Genomic DNA, 17,549 nt, shown 5'->3' with positions numbered 1-17,549 from the left:
ATGAAGTTCATAGGTATAGGTGATACTCACTTTTATCAAACCACCCGATGCAGTCAGAAAAGGACTTTTACACACACAAACCATGCTTTAATAGAAGCTCAAAACTTCTGGGTTTTATGATGAGTTTTTTTACAGTTTATGACGAGTTTTTACAATTAATAGTTGCTGTATTTCTTGTACTACTTCTTCCATAGAACAGCTCATCTTGTATTTGTTTAAAACTATAACTTGCATGAGCTCCAAATCATCAGTACAGCTACTTCTCACTGCAGATTACTTTCTTGCCATCTGGTATCTTACTACCTGCATACATTATAGCAAAATTTTTTACTAAATCCTCTTCCTAAATTCCCACACAACAGCTGCCTCTAAAACTTGCTGGGTCTTTCTAAATGAAATCTCTTTACTACAGACTACCCTACGCAGTCATCAAACGAATCCCGAGTTTGGCTTCAAACAACTCAGACTTCTATTCATGTGGTACCTCTTTTTCTGCCATTGACAAATGCCACTCTGTGCTGCTCAGATTCCTCAAAAATGTTGCTGTAAAAAGTAATTTTCCAAACTATCGATTTGACACCATCCTATCTTCTCTTACCTATCTTCCTTGATTTTTCCTTTCTTCTATTACAATTGCAGAAATCTTGAAACATGGGCACAGTGTCCTCAGCAGGTCCTCTAGCAATGAGGTAATATTAATACCTACATCAACACATACTGTTCTTAAAAAGAAGATTCTGCAAACTTCCTAAAAGCCTGGTCCACCACATCAGTACCCTTTGGCTAGAAAGCTCTCCCCTAATGTCTAACTGGTCTCCTCCCCTCATCAAATTAAGATGGTACGTTTTTGTCCTATCATCATTAGATGAGGATAGTTATTGACTGTTACAATCTATCTTGGAAGACTGTTACCACATACATGAAACCCATATTTCTCTTTAGAAACCCTGATCTGCATGTGAACGGAGAACAGGAACAACAAGAGAAAAACAAACCTTTATACAGCATCTCCTCTCAGCATCCCCTGGCAGTTCCCACATAAACTACTGTTCTCCCAAGGCCCTTCTGTAGTGCTTCCCCAGGCAATATAAGAGACCAGTCTGAGAAAAAGAGACTTGCCTGTTTTCTCAGTGCTAAATCTCATGGTCCCAGTAACCATCAGATTACCAAAGGAAAGCAACTGCTGCACAGGAAGGCAACTATGTCTGGGACTTCTCAGAGAAACAAGAAGGAGATTGTGAAGATTTAAAAAAAAATATGGCAACCTCTTATTTTCACAGAACGTGGCATCTTTGTGTCCTTGCTCCCTCTAATGCTACGGCCCGGGGGATAGTCCCCAGAGGGACTGCCCTCTGCATAGAGGCTACTATCCCATTTTAATCAGGATTACTCTTTCCTCTGGAGATGGAAACTCCAACATCCAGAAGCAGCTACTTCACAGCAATGAACTACTTTTAAGGTATGGCTACCATATAGTCAGACGTGAATATTGATCTGTACACACGTGAAAGAGATGATTCAATTCATTTGCACCAAGTCTGAGAACAATTCTAAAGCCTGGAAGGAAGCCAGGTCTTCAAAAATATTTAGGGAGTGCAGAACCTGCTTCTAGTGGAGTCTATACTTTGCTATACAGAGCTCTTCATTGCACGTAGGGTTCTTAAAAACCAAATGAACACCAACCCACCTACATGAGTCAGGACTGAAACAAAGAACAAAGTACTGAAAATTAAACAGTTTAAAAAGCTGACTGGCTGAAAAAATGGTACTTTCTTCTTTTGCAATCACAAATTCTGTCAGCTCAGTTCTTTAAAAAAACCTTCTAGGTTTTGGATGGCGCCCTTAAGGCTTGGCCATTCTGAGGAAAAAACACTCCTCTTTAACCGTCTCTACTGTGACAAATCAGCAATTTCTCAAACAGATCTTATGCAATGAGGGGCCTCTTAAAAGAAAAGTTTTCTTTAATTTGCTGGATTATCAGGGAGAGTTTTAACATGATTTCTTCTTTGTCCTATTAAGTTTATCAGCCTCTTTCAAGCTTCCATCTTTACCGTGAATCATACAGGTGTGTCAATTAACCATACTTTTGCTGGAAATTATAATTCTTTGCCCAAAAGCAGTAATCTGACATATCTCTACATACTGTTACAATGTACAATATCTTTGCGGAAAACTTAACAATAAGCAAATACCACAAAATTTTTCAAGATGCCATATGAACCAGGTATTTGACAGCAGGCTAGATCTGTAAGAGAATCACATTTGTTTTCATAAGACCAAACAAAAATCTGATATTGGTGACTTCTGTGACCAGAAGCAGCAGCAAAAGTAAAGAAACTCTTTCTCAAAGTAAACTCCCAGGGCTAATGGGAATGCAAAGGCTTTAAATGGCAGATCCTGTTCACTCAGTGAAAATTATCTAGGCAAAATAACCTATACAGCTAAACCACCTTTAAAAGCTTAAGAGTTACATTATCAGTAACATGCAAATAAAGATGGGAAGAGAGAGTTGAGAATTGGGAAAAACAAAAGAGAAAACCTGACAAATTTCAAAACCTCCTAAATTCTAACTCTTTTTTGTTTTCATAATTTATTACTTTTTGTACTATTTGATATCTGGTGACCACTGTTAAAAAAAACAGGGAGGGGAGTACTGGACATTTTAACGTGACAGCACGTTAAGACAGAATTCATCACGACTGGATGTGGAGCCAAAGGTTTAAACTGCATATGCAGTGTTGCTGAAGAGCAGTCACCCCTCACTGCATATGCATCCCTGACTCCTGACACAGCTCCAAAACCTCTGCCCCACCCTTCCTCATCCTCCTTCAGAGAAGCAGAGCTTAAAAAGGAACAGGAAGCTTCGGATTCAGTTGTGTGCACTGCATATTTCTGCCAGTATCCGCAGCATTTTATTGTAAACAGCGTTCAAGAAAACTCTAAAGAAGATTGTACGGACAAGAAAATAACTAACACAAAACACCACCACCATACCACATTGGAAACACTGTATGAGAGGCAACAAGTAATCTCCTATGGTCAAAAAGGTGAATCAGACAATTAACCAGCATCTTGGGAAAAATGTATCTGGATCTCATACTCTGCCACAACACCCTCTGACTCACCTGGGATTTGACTGAGCTACTATTTGCAAATGATTTGGGTTTTTTTAAGTCATTTGCATTTACATTGTAAAATAGGATTTATGAGGTTTCAAACTTCAGAAATATCTTTTGCTTTTTTTTTCTCTTTTGAATATTTTTCTTCTTTTTCCTCATTAAATTGGGATCATAAAGTAATGAACACCTTTTCTTTGGTTAGCTAGGAGTTCAAAAGGAGATTCATCAACTTCATGTTAGATATTGTAAAGGATGAAGTTGCCGAAGATCAAATAAAAGCTGTTTTAAACAATTTTTCTAAGAAATCCCTTCTCTTAAAACATTATTTGACCCTCTTGTCATGTCATTTTTCATAGTAAATTCTTGAGTTCTCTAGCCTAACGTGAATTTGAAGCAGTAATACAAACCAGCAGATGTTTCTTTGAACACTGGCGAAAGACCCACAAGGTGAGTTACTTTTAGACAGATGTGAGAGACAGAACTTAACGCTGAAGCAGTATTTTTAAAGGTTTATTTTAAAAAATAAGTTTCTGTTTAAAAAAGCCAAGAATAATGTTCATGTATTTGAAAATACGAAGCCTAAATGATCATATTCTAAGTTTGAGGACAGTGTCACACAAGCTAGACTCTGTTTTCATTTTCACACTGTACACTCTAGTGAACACTACTTGATCTTGCTAAATAGCAACAGCTGACATAGAGCTAATCCAGACATGTCTTACATGCAAAAAGCCAAGTTTTTGTAGCAAGGTCACTAATGTCACATGATCATGATGAAATGTGGAAGGGAACTCTCTGACACTGGACATACTATTTGCTTTCTCTCTACCTCAGTTGCCTCATGTATTCTGACTCCTCTTCTTATAAAACACTTTGAGATATTCTAATGGAAAACTTGAAGGACTAGATACAGTTAACATGCAATAACTGGTTGTCAAATCTTTGTAAAAGCAAGACACAGCAGTGTTATTTTTACCACAGGACAGATAAGCACTATACACTATCCATGTCTGACCATCCTGTATCACAATAAAAAAGCCTTTAATAACAGTCTGCTACTGGTAATGCTGTGAAAACCCTTACTTTTAAATGCTCTGTACCCTGAAAGAAGGGTCTTTCATTATAAAGCCCAGTACAATCATTTTCTTGATGTACATTTCATGTCCAAAAGTTGCCTTCTTTTCCCATCACTTGCCTTTCATTGTCTCTTGTAAACTCTTTCAGCTTCCAGTTCCATGGAATATCACCTTCACATCTGCTTGCAAGCCTTCACTCCTAGCTTTCCTGCAGGGAGACGGAGCTGAGACTAAAAAATCCTTAGTTCCAGTTTTATTATTGGGTAGCCTTTGGCAAATCACTTGGCATTCACTGACCTCTCCCACCCCAGATTCTTTCTAGAGACTGTCTGCAAAATAAATGTGTAGATAATTTAGCCAATGTTTATACTGCTCTGAAACTGTACCTTACTATTATGTTGTGGTTGTTTGCTCGCATGTCATGTGAAGCGCCCTACCATTTACCCCGGCTTCTCTTGACCACTTCCTCCCTTCTGACAACATCCCTCTCTTTTGCTGTGATCTCCAAATAGTTAGTCCTCATTCTTCTTTCAGAAAATTCTTTATTAAATACACTTGGTAAATGACATATTTCACAAGAATGTTCCTCAGACCTTTGGCACATGCATGTGTATGGTGCTTATTTCTATCCTGTTGCTGCTTAGGCACAGTCTTCGGACATAACGTGCAGGACGCCTTCTGTGTCCTCTGGGTCTGTTTCCAGTAGAAAGTAATCAATCAATTCTTGGCAAACAAAAGTGCAGTCAATAAAACTGCATTATCTTACTCAAAAAATGTCTACAGCACCTAAAAGGGAAGCAATTCAGACAATGCATCTCTCTAGCATCACCACTTCTCTTAGCTCCCTACCTGAATATTTCAGGATGTTCTGCAGGTCTGAGGTTCTGGGGTGACCAGGGAAGATAAAAAATACTAACCCCAATGGAGGTCACACTACACAAAGCCATGGAAGAGCAGATCATTCCTGATGCACACAAAGTCCCCTTTAAACCTCTTAGCAAGTGTTACTGCACAGGCACATTAGCACTTGTGTCGCTACATTACAACTGGAGTACACTGTCAGAACTATACAGGCTAAATGTTAAAAATGCTTCCTAATCATCTTTGACAACTCAGAAGCTATCAGACAATGGAGAAGCTTAAGGGAGCCATGGCCGAAAGATTAATTTACCCTCTGAAGAACAAGTACTTCCCTTCTCCTAAGGTTTTCTACTTTCTCTGTAACATGCAATTTCACAAGTTTGTAACATCTCTTTGCAAGCCAATATGAAATCTGCAGAGACATCCTAATATGCTAAATAGATCTGGATAAGAGACTTGTGCTGCCTATTTATGGGACAAACAGCCAAAAACTTGCAGGAATCAAAACTTCAATTTGAAGAAAAATATGTGGTTATTTGCAACCATGTATTCTGAGTTATATTCATAAAGGGGATGCTAAGAACTCTTAGATTAAGAGTGGAAGGCAGATGTTACTATAAAAAGTGAAATGCTATGGCAATATTTTGCCATGCACTCTTACCTACAAAGTCTGACTTAGCATGGGTAACAATGAAAACCTGCAAGCCTTGAAATGCCTTATCTTGGAAAGAAAATTTCTTGGTTGTGAGTACATTAAGCCAGCCATCAGCAGCTCTTCACAACTAAAAAACAATCAGCAGGATGCATTAAAACCCAGGAAGTACCAAGGCCCTGACACAAGGTCAATCACAAGGTAATTTGATAGTAAACCATACATGCAGTAGTGCTGATTAATGTGCTACCGTGTGGGAGCAGTACATAAAAGCAGAAAATCTCCTCCACCTTGGATAAAGTTATTTAAGATGCCAATCGGATCTTGTACCTACAGACACAACTGAACCATATAATACCAAATTTTAGGTTTAAAACTCAGATGAATCATGTATTTCTGCTACAGGTAATCAGTTTCAAAATAAAACTGAAGACTGCTGGAGAACTATGATTTGTGCAAACGTTTTCCATCCTCTTCTCTATTCATCAGAAAAGTTCTGCTTTATGCACTGTTCTTATGTGCCACATTGGTCTCTCAAAACTGTGAAACAAAACCTTCCAGTTTAAGTCTTACTATTTTATGACCATCTTTTCTCACAAGTATATCTTTAGCTTATGGTCATGCAGCATTTAATCTCTGCAGATGCTCTGATATGCATGAAATTCACATTAATTTCACAGTAAGACTAAGGTGTGGGCCATGTTAAAAAATTTATACTGGTGTTCATATGATGCGAAAGGATGTGATTTTTTTGTAGTCAGTGTACACTCCCTAAGTTACAGTAAACAGTTTTAAAGGAAATGGATCCATATTGCAGTATTGCTGGTTTTTAACTTTGCTGATTTCTTTAAAGGGCCAAAACTGTGTTGTGTAGAGAAGTTCAGGTTACTCATTGAAATTTATACTGGAAGTACCTGTTACAGCAAGAAACTGTACTTGAGTTCCCAAAATCCTAGGTTAGGTCTCTGACTAGTCATGTTCTTCTGGTTTTTTTAAGACATTATCAGCTCTTCAAGAGTTCCAGAAACTCCCAAGGCAACCAGAGGGGCTTTCAGGTTTACTGCTCTAGGGTTCTTCAAAGGATCTGGGAAAGGAGGTTATACATATGGTCACAAAAAGAGCACAACTCTAAATCCAAAAAATCCTCCACAGCTCACTTTAAATTAATATACTAGGTTTGATTTTATCTTAAAGACCTTCAGGTTTTAAACAGACTTCTCTGCCAATACTGGAAGCCAGAAATGTTGATGCTACACATGTGGGCATGACCTGAGCTATTTAATATCTAGATAACTAACAGCAGTTAAGCCACACAAGTACAGGCTCCCATGAAGGTCTTCAAGTACTGTGCAGACTTAGACAGCTCATGTCAAGGCCTGTAGCAGTGCAGCTTCACTGGTTTTTAGCCAAACAGATTACAACTACCGTAAGCATACTGCAATCATACCTACCAAAAGTGTATCTTAAATATGAACAATTTACATACAGCCTTCTGATTTTTAAGAAGCTGAAACAACAGCTACAACGGATGTGAGATACCTGCATATTTCAAAGGGATGATAATGCTACAGCTGACAGCACCTTGTCAATGCTGTTGTGCTGATTTGCGTATGTATTTTGTGTATGCTGTTGTGCTGTATTTGTGTTGTAGGTTCAGCAACAATATGCTGTGCATAAGCACAGCTCCTACTTTCTATCAGTAAAGCATCTTCCTCACATGTAGTCCAGCTGCAAATGACAGTGGTGTTTTAGAACATAAGCTGTGCATCACGTTTTTTCCTTGGCACTTCAAGATTTTCAGTGGGAGATCCCTCTGGAGAGGCAGTTCTGAGGGTCAGACTCAAACTACGCAGGTGTCTAGTTTTCGTTTCAGCCTCATTAAATACTTTGTGGCACTTCTATTTAGTATTGCTGCTTCTGTCCTTGCCTTTCTTACTCCTCTCCACAGCCATTAATGTTTTACTTCTCTTCCAGTACTGTTTATTATATTTGGGTCTAAAATTAGGCTCAAATCTTGCATACTTCACTCAATATTTAATGACACTGATTTCAACTATTAGCTGTCCAAGACAGGAATTGTGCATTGTCCCTGTACTTGGAACACGTAAATGTATTTTAATTTTATTAATGTGACAGCAGAAATTATGCCAGTATTTATATCCATTTTAAACAGCATATCAGTATATATTGATGGTTTGGGGCTTCATATGGACAAGACGGGGCTTTTAAAAGTCACTACAGAAACCAAGTTAGGTGTGATACAGGTGGTCATCAGCCACAACACTGTTCAACAGAATTCAAGACAGCAGTGAACATAATTTTCCAACACAGTGAATTTTTGATACAACTGACTCTTCTATAACCTCAGGAATACAATCAGATATTTGTCATGGAACAATAAAACCTGTCTACTGCTTGGGGATATTTTGACAGGAATAACCTGTGAATCCACTTTAACCACTTTTCTGCAACACTACAAAACATGCCTCTTCAGAGAATATTTCAGGCCTGAAAGAGAGAAGTGTCCTACAGCAATTCAGGGCTCAACTACAAATGCGTATATTTAAAAGTTTTATTATTAAAAATGAAGCCTAAAGATATAGGAGCCTAGAAAAAAAAAAATGCAGGGGGTCAAGAATGCTCAAATTCTGATCCTAGTAACCTCAAAACTATTTAAGACACTAAAGAAGCAGTGCTGTGAGTAGCTGAACTGATTTAAGAGCTAACACTGAAAGGAGTTGCTCTTGCTTCTCCTACCTCCTGCTCCTGGCTTTGTCCCCTCCTTCATAATTGATCTGATACTTACTGAACCTGGTTCAACTCACTGACCTGCAAGACCTTTTACTAACTCAAAGACAATAACATTATTGGATTTCCCAATCCAGCTTACAGCTGTGAAAGTACTCATGTTGGCAGAGGGAGGTGGCACAGGAATCTCAGATTAGAGTGCCTTGAGTACTTGTGTAGGGCACTGAGTCCTGGTTTTGGTCTAGTTATCATTAGAAATATATATCAGCTGTGGCTATTGCCTTTGAAATCCAGATCATCCACAGTAGTGGCAACTAACAGAAGAATGTGATCCTTGTCTGTCAGTCCTAGCTTTTGCTCTTGTAAACAGTAACTACCCACAGACTAATTGTAAAGATTCAGCCTAAAACGATGGCTTTGGACGAGCTTCTAGGGCATGCAAAGGAGTTAAGAGAATTAAATTGCACTCTGATCTTGTGGAAACCATTTAGTGCCTCTCTGCTGCAATAGAGATAATGATGCTTCTGTTATCTCATGGTGATGATATGAAGATAAATATGCAGATGTGGTGCTTAGGGACATGGTTTAGTGGTGGACTTGGCAGTGCTAGGTTAACGGCTGGACTTGATCTTAAAGGTCTTTTCCAACCTAAACAATTCTATGTTTTTAAATAAGACGTTTGTCAATACTACAGTAATTGGTGAGACATGAATACCGTATTATGTATTATTTTAGTATGAAAAGAATAGTCATTCTGATATTGAAAGTACATTTTTCTTCAGTAGCTGTACTTCTGACAGAACTATAACTGCCTTTTAGGAACTTTGATTTTTCTTTCCCACCCTTGTGAACATTTTTTCATCACTAAGCAATTATTGTTGTGGCCTAATCCTGTAACTGACCGTGCGCACTATATCCCTCTGTACTTTCCTGAAGCTTCAGACTGTGACTTAAATGGACCTAAGTCTACTTCCTTGCCGTAAATCTGTAAAGTACGTAAAAGCTTACACCCTTTCCCTCAATCACCGCCAGGAACTATTAAAACAAAAGCTTTTGTTTCTGGAGTCAAGGTCTCAATTCCCTTTTCTTTCTGGTCTGCTTCCAGAGCAGCTCAGTCGATGACATTAACGTACACAGAGGTAGCCTCGTGGCCCAGGGGACATTTAAAAACATAATAGCACAAACCGCCCTTTTCCACTGCCCACGACGGCCGCGGTACCACTGAGCTTCAGCCGCGAACGCGGCGTGAAGCCGCCGCCGAGTTTTGCGGGGGCGGCTCGGACTCCGCAGCACTTGCCCGGACCAGACCCCTCACGCCTTCAAAATGTCACCCGCGGTTAGGAAGAGGGCACCTCCCTCCACATCCGAGTCCCACTGGGAGGTGAAAACGGACAGGTCGGTTGTGACGACCTTGCCTTTTCACGCCGAGAACCGACCGCTTCACCTTTCCCTCACGCCGAGGGGCGGCACCTGCCCGGGAAAAGTCCCCAGGCGCCGGCAGGACGGAGGCACCCCGCGCAGGGGCTGGAGAGCGGCGGCCCCCGTCAGGGCGGCAGCCTCGCCTCGCCTCGCCTCCGTCCCAGGCGGCGGGGGGCACCTGGCTGCCGGCGGCTGCCCGCGGAGCCGAGGCCGGCTGCGAGGCCCGAAGGCCGGCGGCCGCAGGCAGCCCCGCTTTCCTGCCGGCTCGTTTGACCCCACGGCCGTACGGCGACGCGGGTGGCTCCGCCACAGCCTCCTCGTGAATTAGTGCGGGTTCCTCCCACGACCGCTGCTTCCACGTTTTCCTCCCGTCAGGTCTACGGCCCAGGAGCCCGGCACCGGTGTCCTCCCGCCCCACCAGCCGCGCACCCGGCCCCGCAGGCAGGCAGCATGCCTGCCTGCCTGCCTGCCTGACCCCGCGCCCGGCCCGGCAGGCTTACCGGTGGCACCGCGCACATCCCAGCGTAATGGCCGCGACTCGCTCCAAACCGCCCCCCCCACTCCACGCACGCCGCCCCGCCCCGCCGTGCTGCCCGGCCCCCCGCGGCTGCGCCGCGCCCCTCTGTCGCCCCGGCCCGGCTCTGCCTCTTGCCCCGGCGCCCTTCGCCGCCCTCTACTCGTCACTCTGCCCTTACCGGCCTCTTGCCGCCCTTTTCTTCTCGCCTCTTTCCCGCTCTGGTCTTATCTCGCCCGAGGAGTGACTGAGGCAGGACCCGCCGGGCCGGGCTGCGGCGGGAGACCCTTCCAAAAGCGGCCCCGCCGCACACGCCACGGTCCCGCGTGAAGAAGCTTTGCTCCTTGCCGTAGGGGCCAGGCCTTTGGTTGCCGCTTCGGGAGGCGAGGTTAGGTACTGCCAAGCAAGCCCTTTCCCCCAGCCAGGGGCATACCCAGCCCCAAGGCATCGAGGCGGACTGCGGGCAGGCAAAGGGCCGTCGTGCCCAGGCGGCAGCAGCTGTGCACCCATTTTTCTCCTGCTATGCTCAGGAGCTGAGTTTTCAAAGTGAAAAACGAACAGAGCTGCTTTTACAATCTCCGTTGACCACAGCGCTTGCCCATCCAAAGGTTAGTTATCGTTTAAAGGCTTTTTTTTTTTTTCCTTGAGGCCTCAGCAGATGGAGGCTGTGGCAGGAATGTGGCTGTGACAGAACCTGACGCCCTTGACAGCTTGTCAGGGAAACTGATGTTCTTGATGTTTTGCCAGGACAGTCTGGCACTGAAGGCAGCTCGGCCTGTCTAAACATCAGGTTTTCTAGCCACTGGGCTAATCAAGGTTAGCAAACACTCTCGTTTTCTAGGAAGTAAGCCTCTGGCTATTGAGAAACTGCCCGAATTATCTTAAACAAATCACTGCTATCTGGAACCTCAGTGAGTTGTTTCAATAGCCCTTTTGAAGCCCCACACTGTCCTTTTTCCTCTTACTACCTTCCAGAGCACTTTTGAAGGCTGCCCCTTACAATGAAATCATGTGGCCTTTTACATGAAAGTGAGAGGATTCCAACTCCAAGACCATCTTCTGCTGAAAAAGGAAGAAAAAAACCCAGAAAAAGTTGTTTGCAGACCCCTTGGTCCCTATTGAAATGGACTGGAGTTACCAGTACTTGTCCAGTATCAACAATGAATTCCTAACAGAGAGATGGGAGGGCTGTGCTGAGCAGTGGTAGTTAGTTGTGCTCTCTTTCCCCTGTGCATGGCATTGTTTTCCTCTGTTGTCCTGCATCGTAGCATGCCCTGCACCCCTAATCACACACTGAAAACACCTGGGTTATGTTTCAGTGAATGGCAGCTGATGGTCTGTTCTTTGAAGTGCCCATACAGCTAGCAGTAATTTCAAAACATATTGGCATGTCAGATGGAATAAAAATACATGTACATGAAGGAAGTCCATAACTGCCGCCTTGAAATTATGCAGGTTTATTCTTCTGAGCAGGAAAACATACAGAGTTCTTCTGTTTCCTTGGCAGGATCCACCACCTTTGCTGTCTCAGGTGCTGTAGGAAAGAGGATGCAACTCTGGGGAGAGCAGAGTGAACTGCTGCAAGACACAAGGTGGTAGTAGGCCTGCCAGAAAACAGTTACTTTAATGTTGTTTAATTGGTTAACATATTGATCTGTTGGAACTTTCAGGTTACAATAGGTTTTTGAGAAAGAAGAGAACATCACACAGCTCTTAACAAAATAGCCACCTCTTCTGTAATCACATAGGAGCTGTAAATAATTCATATGCAGAGTCCCACATTTCCCATTCATGTTTTTTCATGCATGTCAGTCCATTCTGTAAGCTTACAACTACAAAAGGCATTATTTTGTTTCCCTTGTTTGCCCAGCAATAACAATTGCCTCGATTAGGCCTGCATATCAGTGCGCTGCAAAAATACCTGACCAAACCATAAATGAGCTAGCTTGGCTGCCAGAAGGAGCATAGCTGCCTTAGTGTAGCACTCTGTGCAGTTTAATTAGATGTGTTGAAACAGGATATATGAGCTGTTCAGAGAGGTAGGTCTGATGGGGTGGATGGGAGGCTTTACTGGCACCTGACTTGGCCATTACACAGACATGTTTTCACTTTTATCCTTTTGTACTACTGTTCAGTAGTATAAATGGTCTTGATCCCAAGCATGCAAAGCAACCATCTAGCCTGTCTGAAGTGTGATTAAACTGTCTTCTCCCAAGTATCCTGTGGAAGAGTAACTACAAAGAAGATAGTCACCAGAGATAATGCTTGATTGAGAAATCTCACTGATAGCTTTTCTATGTGGAGGTATTAACACTGAATGTCATCCACACAGATATATCCCTTTTTTTTCAGAGAGGTCTGCAGGTATCTTTCATATTCATTCCTGAACCACCACATGAAAAGAGAAAACTATAGGCACGTGAGAGCCATTGATGACTCCAGCACAGTTGGAGAGCTCCTTGGTCTTCTGTGTTCTTCAAACCCTCTATCTGTTCATGGCTGCAATAGCTCTGCAAGTATGAGCATGAACAGCTCATCCAGCTGCGTTCATATTGGCACTGATTGGGACACATGAAAGAGAGGAACTTACATCATGGGAACTGTCAACTAAACATGTTGGCAGACTGAAAACTTTCCCACGAAGACCTGGAAGGAAGAGGGAAATTTGTCATAGCATGCCATCAAATATTTCCCAGAGCACCTCAAGTTAATGAAATGCTAAGGACTTGGGTATGATTCTGCAGACAGTGCAGTGCCAAATCCACAGAACTAGCAGCGCCAGTGGGGATTTGGGTTTGTAGACGTAGACAGTTATCATTACTGCAGTGTGGATGCTCCTGGACCAGCTTAGCAAGTACAGGGTGCATTCATATCAGGTCAGTGGATGTACCTGAGAGGTCTGGTGTGTATTTGCACTATAAATAGTGACATACTATGATATACACTCTGCTTTAAATATCTTTGAAGATGTGGTAGCATATTAATCATAATATATAGCCAGAAAGGGACTTGATTATCACCCGGTAATTTGATCACCTTTTTCCTCCTTAGCTCTGCAGTAAACCCAAATAATTTAACTGTAGCAGAGATTTCACAAAAAAAATCTTAAATTTTAAATTACACTGAATTATTGTTTACAAGGTCATTGGCTAAATGACATATTTAGAGTCCTAACCAATGTTATATGTGAAAACCCAATATTTTGCCAGTGCAAATTAAAGCTGTCTGTCGTGCATATGCACTGAGGTAGTCTCTTACTACAAGATCCTCAGATGTATTTCCTGACAGGACCCCAGTCTGACTCAGTTTACAGGATGATGGATGCACAGTGAATGAGACAGCTGTTCATCTGTTCTAGTCTATGTGTGGCTATAACCTTTATTTACCATACACTGTCTAAATCTGTATGGGTTTATTGATTTCCTCGTGAGGAAATTGTGTTCATCACTGGAGTGAGCATTTTATAAATATTCACAAATTTTCCTTCACAGCTCCCTGTGAGACAAGAAGGTATTACTACTTCCATATTACAAATAAAAAATTGAAACAAGGGAGAATAAACACCACAACGTGAAAGTGTTTGCTAGTGATTCTGAGACTACATGCTCAGTTTGAAAGATCTACCTTTTGTTTTTATATTTTTACAGTGCACGAGATATTCTGTGTATATTATGTACATTTTGCAAATCTTGAGAGAGGTAGAGTAGGTATGTAAGTATTATCATGGGAACTTTCCTGAAAGGTACCTTCTGGATCATTGAATATATTCCCTTGTTATTGCAAGCATGCCATGTAATCTAGTTGATAAACTGACTGAGCTTTATCTTAGAAGTAATTAGGTGTTTTGCTCATATTACTGTATTAAAAAACTGTCCCAGACTATGGTTGGTGTGAGGGTTAAGAATTATCTTCTAGCTTCTAAACTCAATCTCATTTGCTCTTATACTAGCAGTGACCACTGTTTTAATGGTTTAAATAGGTCTTTTTGTTCCTGGTGTGTTTCTATCCACCTTTGTTTTGCTAAAGTAAACAAGATAAGAATGAATTATATGAAACTGAATGAAGGCTAACTAAATTCTGAATAAAAGTGTCCAGCCAAAGGTGTAATGCAGTTTAACAAATCTATTCAGACCTTAGTTAATGTTGGATAAATTGCTATGACGTGGCTTGTGTAGCCAAGTTTTAAGGGAGTAACTGACTGTAGTATGCACTCATGCAATCCTTATGCTTTGCCTTGGGTTTATACCATTATGGTTAGCCAGAATGCCAGGAATCGGGAAGCTTGCGTTATATCCCAGTTCTGGAGGGCAGTTATTAGCAGTCAATAGCAGTTATTATTGACGTAGCATTTACTGATATACCACTCACTTTGGTTTGGCCATCATGTGTATTAGGGACTTCCATCCTGAAAGTCACTAAGATGATGGGACTTTTTGTTCTAGGGATTTTCATTCTGTTGCCCCTTCTGCAGAAAGTAACTATCAACTGGAATTTAACAAAGAATCTGAAAGAATCTTTCACTTTTAAGAGGCTCTGAATTACCAGGACAAGCAGAAAATAATCTTAAATGAGGTATCATCATCTTACTGCAGCTCCTAATGCAGCAGGAATTTACCTCTTATCTTGGCATTAGTACTTTCTACAATAGGGGAGCTGAATTGGTAACCTATAGTGAGACTCCAGCTTCTAACAATCCAGGTTCACTACCCGACTGAACTAACACAGGCCATTGAGTAAGAAGACACAAAACTATAAAGAAAAGGAGCACCATCTAATGCTGCTACTTCTGGGCTGATGGGAAAGTGTGTATGGTTGGAAAGTAGTACTAGTTAAGTGGAATTGCACACAGACAGCTTTGATGCACTTGAGTAAATTGCTTTGTCCCTTCTTTTTCTGTTTACTGTGGTGTGGCAATTTCCCATGGCTAATCTTCAGCCTTATCTTATCTACAGCTGTAAACTTGTTATTAGTTTGTTTACACTGCTACAGTTTTATTGTGCATCAGAACATTTTTGATATGCACTTATGATATGTGCTTATGTGCCTTCCTTTTCATTGTATATATAAGCAAGTTATTTGACTTGTTAATTTTATCTGGTCCACAAAATAACCTTAATTCGGCATCTTCTTTTTATCAAACCACTCTATCGGCTAATAAAATCAGCTGAGTCAGTGATATCAAATGAACTATTTAGTAAATGTTGCTTTTTTCTCTCTCTTTGTTTGTAGAAAGTTATTGTCTGGGTTATAATTTTTCTCAAGCTTTTTTTTCTATTCACTTTTTTTTTACAGGTTTTCTAACTCATAAGTTCTGCTGAACAGATGACTCCAGCTTGCTAAACAAAATTTTTTACTATTTTAACATACTTACTTATGTCACAACTACTATAACCATTTCTTGAACAAATAAAAATAATCCAGCAGATGGATATGAAGATGCCACTTGGACTTTTGATTTTCTCAGGTATTCTCCACAAGGGAAAATCCAAGGCTGTTTTTTCATAAGGTGGTTAATCTAATTTTAGGATACCTAGTATCAGATCAAAAGTGTCTACAAGACACCACTGATAAAAACTCATTTTTATGGTTCACATGTATTTAAACATTTTTGAAGGTGAAACTTTGTCCCAGCAGACTTTATATCTGATCATCTCGCCTTCTAGAGACAGTGTAAACCAAGATGAAGCTAAAGTATAGACCAAGGTAAAGATAAAGTAAAGTATAGTCCAAGACCAAGACAAAGCACAAGCACGGCTTTAGCTAACTTGGAAGAAATGTTACCACATGCATGTTTCTGATCCACTTGGGTAGCCCAATACATCACAGATCCAAGATTAATTAATGAAAAGCCATGGCCATGGTAAAGACAAGAGAGACTTATACTTTCACAGGTATCTGTAGGTCAAGTTCAAACTTAAAAGGAAGCCTAGGGTTTACTTTTAGGTAGTACTATATGTAACAATATTAGAACAACTGCTCTTTACTAGGATTTTATATCATATAATGCATTGCAATTAATGTATGAAAAAAACTATATCCTGTCTTCAAATAAACAATTTATATTTTCTCTTTATTTTCGTCCTATAGGTAGAGGAACTATTTAAGGAAAACTACGAAAATTAACATAATTGCAAATAGAATTGTAAATAAAACATAATTGTTTTAAGTCACTCAGGATTTCTCCTGAAATATTCTCCAAACTATGAAAGGAAAATTTCTTACTACATTCCTTACAGTGGCTTGTGGAAGAACGAGTAGACCATGTCTTCACAGTGCAAAGAGAAATTATCTGGTGATCTCTTCTCCAGAATTTGCTCCAGAGTAACTCTAAATAAAAGCAAATGTCATCTGAGCTACTTCACTGAAAATTAAGAATATCTCTACTGATGCAATAACATTAAACCATTGCAAATCTGGTATGAGCAAAATACTAATCAAAGCTATTGTCACCTGCATAATGAGATTCATTATTTCACTATAGCAAACGCTGTTTATAGATAGATGCATTTTCCTACCTTATAAAAGTCTTGCACTTGTGCATGAGCCAGAGGGTTTTCAGACTTTCAGCTGGCTGGTAACGCTTTTAGGTAAATTAGAACATTTTTTTGTGCCTAGAAAGAAAGTATATGTAGGCAAGCTGAGATACAATGGTTTTATTGGCATGACTCTCTTACTCATCAGTGACTAAGCCACAAGAAAATTGTTTGCTATTGCAAAGAAGTACGCAGTGTGCCTCCCTTCTTTTTGTATCTTTGTTAATTTGAGACACTCCCATGCTGAAGAAAAAGGGGAATTGCAGTAATACGATTCAAAGCAGAATTTGTCCCAGGAGTCATGGAGGTCATGGGTCATGGAGGTACAACTGCAGCAACAGTATGACAGTTAGCAAGGTTCGAAAAGTTGGTAACTGTAAAGAAGTTGTCCAGGACTCTTGCAACTGCTTCCCAAAATCTACTTTTCAAATTAATACATGAATATTTAGTTAGCTTTCTGAGAAGATGTGACTTTCAAATTATTTTTTTCTGGCCCCCTTCTCCTCTGCAACGTATTTCTTTGTTTTCCTCATGAGCACTACATTTGCTGTGTTTGATGTCATATTGCCATGTGTTTCCTAAGAAAAAAGAATTTCTGTCATTCTGGACACACACCTAGCTTGCTGC

At 40.8% G+C, this 17,549-nt stretch overlaps 1 protein-coding gene across 2 annotated transcripts in view; it reads right to left on the bottom strand.

Annotated features, from left to right (window-relative positions):
• Positions 1 to 10,420, bottom strand: part of ATP10D (ATPase phospholipid transporting 10D (putative)) — a 50,623-nt gene extending 40,203 nt beyond the window's left edge. For both annotated transcript variants that reach the window (XM_072862495.1, XM_072862497.1), the window contains exon 1: positions 10,376 to 10,420. The gene's annotated coding sequence lies outside the window, so the exon portion shown is untranslated. The remainder of the gene's footprint in view (positions 1 to 10,375) is intronic.
• Between the last annotated feature and the right edge of the window lie 7,129 nt (positions 10,421 to 17,549).

Source organism: Ciconia boyciana, chromosome 5 (genome assembly GCF_034638445.1).
Source record: "Ciconia boyciana chromosome 5, ASM3463844v1, whole genome shotgun sequence".
NCBI classification, from domain to species: domain Eukaryota; kingdom Metazoa; phylum Chordata; class Aves; order Ciconiiformes; family Ciconiidae; genus Ciconia; species Ciconia boyciana.
This window is presented reverse-complemented; position numbering and strand designations above follow the sequence as displayed.